Below are 3,797 nucleotides of genomic sequence, written 5' to 3'. Positions count from 1 at the left end.
GGAATCCTTGACTTTTGATTATTCTTTTTTACTTCTCCTTGAATTTTGCTGTTTCCCTGTAGCATGTTCTAAATGTTGTGTTTTGATTTATATCTGTAAATAAATCTCCTTATTTATGAAGATGTAATGTCCCTGGGGTCCAGGAGGCCCCAGCCATTCCATGTAACTGAAAGAGACGTTACCTAAGTGGACCATGAATCAGAAATGGGGCAGACAGGGAGAACTATTTTTACCGACCCGCTTGACTTGTGAGGAGGTCTGCCCAAAAGGCAAGTGGGGACAGCTGGTGGGTTGACTGGGAAGGTGCTAGTAATTATGCCTTGGGGTATCATTTTTGAACATTACAAGGTGCTTGGGCTGTGCTGAATTATGCAAGAAGGGAAGGAAACAGGAGAGACGGTGGGAAAGGTTTTAGGATTCACATGCTCTCTAAGCAATAGCCAGGGCATTCTTGACAGAGGAAGAAAGGTAGAAACTGGTTGAAGCTGATAAAATGGATAAGTTACTTTCTGCTGCTCTCTTGCCAGCAGCAACCTGATGAAAACATGTAGCAATTTAAGTTAGGTTGGTCACTGTGGAATTACGGTGCAGCTTTTCCCTGAAAAAAGTTTCCTTGTAGACTTTGCTACCATTCCTCCACTGCACCTCTGATGCCATGAAATAAAGCCTAGTGTTTATAGTTCCACTTCTGGCTAACATCTATGGAGATATTTCCTTTTCAGTCCACCTGTTTGGGAGGGAAACGTACAGAAGATTTTTGCTTCTCTTGGGAGGAAACATCCTTCCACCTTCTTCTGGGTAGGTCCTGTTTGGAGAGGTGTGATGTGATCCGCAGCAACTCCAGCTTGTGGAGTGGAAGTATGTCACCCAATTTTGCTCTGTATTTATGGCCATTTTTGGTACGGTTGGAACCTTATCCTGATAAGACTATAATTCCTTTTGCTGTCACTGGGAGATTTCACAGACTAGGGATCAAAAATCTTTTCTTGCTTATTTATTTATTTATTTATTTTAAATTGGGATTTATTTTTCAGGAATTTGTTTTAGTCATTTATCTTGGTAATAATACTCTGCTAGCTGTTCTCAGTGAACTGGAGATGAAGGATAGCTTTAAGTACTTCAGCAGATAGTTCTCAGAGTCTGTTGTTGATTGTATGGTGCTGAGCAGTGGTTGGAAAAGTGACTGTCTTGGAAATGCCATCTTCTCACTCAAAATATCTGCTCTGGATTGTTTTTGAGTCTAAGTTATTACTCTCAGTCATTATTGAAGATAATATGATTATTTTAGTGAACTAAAAATGTTCTACTAGCATTTTTTGTTTGAAAATATTTGTATTGAGTTTTTCCTTAAAAGGCCCTAATTTCATGGGAAGATTTGTTCTTCCATATGAAAAAAATGCAGGAATTTGAGGAAAACCGGGAAATATTGCAGGTGGAAACCGTCATTACACAGTGCCATTTCAGGCTTATGTCCTCACTTTCTCATAGGGGCCTGACTGCCATCTCTGTGTCCTGTTGGAGCCACAGTGTTCCCATGTCATACTGCTTCACTATGACCCAGACGGACATCACGGTGTGACAGGAGATGCAATCCAAACAGCCATTACCATTAAACAAGCATCATGGCATTTCAAAATTAAAATGTCTGTTTGTCAGTTATTCCCCCAAAAGGCAACACTTTTCCAACAAGGGGGAAAACACTGGCATAGGTAGGAGGCTGACCAAATTCCTTGACATGTCGCTTCAACACAGTTATCAGCTTAGTAATGATGACAATGTCTCGTTACTAGTAGTGAGGTAAGTGGCAGAAAGCAGCCAATGTGATTATCAACTCCCTTGAGGAGTTTGGAGAGTGATGAAGAAGAAAAATTGTCTTTTCGCCTTGCAAATAGACCAAATATGATATGTAATCACAGAAAAAGAGCACACACCGAGCCAGTCTTTGTCAGCTGTCTAATTATAGCTAAAGCCAGCTAAATAGCCAGCAACATGCAGTCCTCATTAAATCAGTTGCTCACGCAAATTATTGCTAGGGTCTAGAGAAGCTGGGACGGTGAGGGTTTGGACAGAAGCCATGCAGGGGGGAAACTGATTTGAAAAGAGGAGTCACTCTGTGGTCCCTCACTGCTGGGGACCAAGGAACTGCAGTATTAATACTGCTAAGTCCTGTCTTGTCTTATTTTTTTTTTTTTTTAACATATCAGCTTGTGAATCACCGTGGGATGCTAAGGATGATTACTCAGCCACTCTCCGTGATACTTCTGAAGTTGTCTCCTGCTGAAAACTTTCCTACCCACCTTTTTAAGATCATGTTTTCCCTTGCTCTGGCCTCTTTTATGTTGTTTTGCTCACCAGTAGGAGATGGAGCTGCAACTCTTGTCAAAACAGATGAATAAATAAATAAATAAACCTCCTAGGCATTTAATACAAAAGAAAGTTGGTTGCATGTGGGCAGCTGCTGTCAGAGTACCAGCACTGAAAACAGCAGGTAAACACATGGCAAAACTGTCTAAAATGGTTGGGAGGTGTTCAGGTGGCAATATTAACACAAGGTCTCTGAGACTCTTTGAAAGCACCTTGAAATCCAGGGTACAGAACATTTTGACAGCTACTTTTTAAACATACTGGCAGTACATTTGCTTTTCCTTCTTTCCACTTGTCCTTTCCCTCTTAGGATTCTCCTGTGGAGGAAATCCCTTCTTGAACTTTTGCTATAGTTATCTGTCTTCTGCTTCACTTAGAGCATGTGCAAACCAGAGCCTCCAGCTATATTAATGGTTTGATTCAGTAGCCGTAGCTCAACGAGATGGGAATAGATCAGATCAGCATTTTTCTCCTGAAACAGTTCTCCAGGGAGGCGTTAAGTTTAAAAGGTAATGAAAATGTCTGCAGAAACAAACAAAAAAACCAACAAACATGTTTTGGGGATGCTCAAAAGCAACTTGAAAAATCCCTTGAATTTTTCTACAAAACGCAAATGCCTGCTTGCAGGCAGCTGCCGCCAGGACAGACAGCTCTTGCTGTGTAGCCGGGAGCAGGCAGCATGGGGAGGCTGCTGTCAAGACGGGAAGAGAAACGAGCTCCTGGCTGCTTCTGCCTCCCTCACCTCCACCTCCCTCCTGCCTCCACTGGTGTCAGCAGTTAGGAATGAAGGGAAGGGCTCTGTGGCCTTTCCCTTTTCATTAGGAGCTTGATAGCCATTGCTTCTAGACCTAAATGCTTTCAGCTTTAAATTGACGGTCTCTGACGTACTAAATACATACCTCTGAGCGGAGAGGTAGCATATACAAGCCAGTCACTGAGAACTAAGGGTACCTGCTGAGAGCTTTTGGGTCTAAAAAGGCAAGGATACACAAAATGCACAACATCTTACTGACGACTTTGCTTCTATTTAGTCTTAAAGACCAATGTGAAAGAGTTTAAGGGCTGAATTCATTCTTAGTTGTGCACTGAAGTCAACGGAGTTAGACCAGGACTTCATTTGGCAGTATTTCTATATCCTGCAATTCAACATGGAATATGTAATCATCTGACAGAGGGTTCAGTATGTTTAGTTGTATAACTGCTAGAACAGATAAAGGATCAGCCAGGCAAACAGTGAAATATGAAAACGGTTCTCGTAAAAACATCCCAGCCTTGGGGCATGCATCTGCCAAGACTACTCCGTGGTGACATGAATGGACATAGCATTTAACTACTCTCCAAGAAAAGAGAGGATTACAAGGAGGTGGGGAAAGCAGAAGAAGCCAGTGCAACTCTGCCAACAATAGCAGGTTGCAATACTTAATCTCAGTGCT

The 3,797-nt window shown here is 42.0% G+C and overlaps 1 long non-coding RNA gene across 1 annotated transcript; it reads left to right on the top strand.

Annotated features, from left to right (window-relative positions):
• Nucleotides 1-229: 229 nt before the first annotated feature.
• Nucleotides 230-2,661, top strand: LOC106047373 (uncharacterized). The gene is made up of 3 exons (XR_001213737.3): nt 230-858; nt 1,489-1,797; nt 2,205-2,661. It is a non-coding gene; the product is annotated as an uncharacterized lncRNA (long non-coding RNA).
• The last annotated feature ends 1,136 nt before the right edge of the window (nt 2,662-3,797 follow it).

Source organism: Anser cygnoides, chromosome 3 (assembly GCF_040182565.1).
Source record: "Anser cygnoides isolate HZ-2024a breed goose chromosome 3, Taihu_goose_T2T_genome, whole genome shotgun sequence".
NCBI classification, from domain to species: Eukaryota; Metazoa; Chordata; class Aves; order Anseriformes; family Anatidae; genus Anser; species Anser cygnoides.
This window is presented reverse-complemented; position numbering and strand designations above follow the sequence as displayed.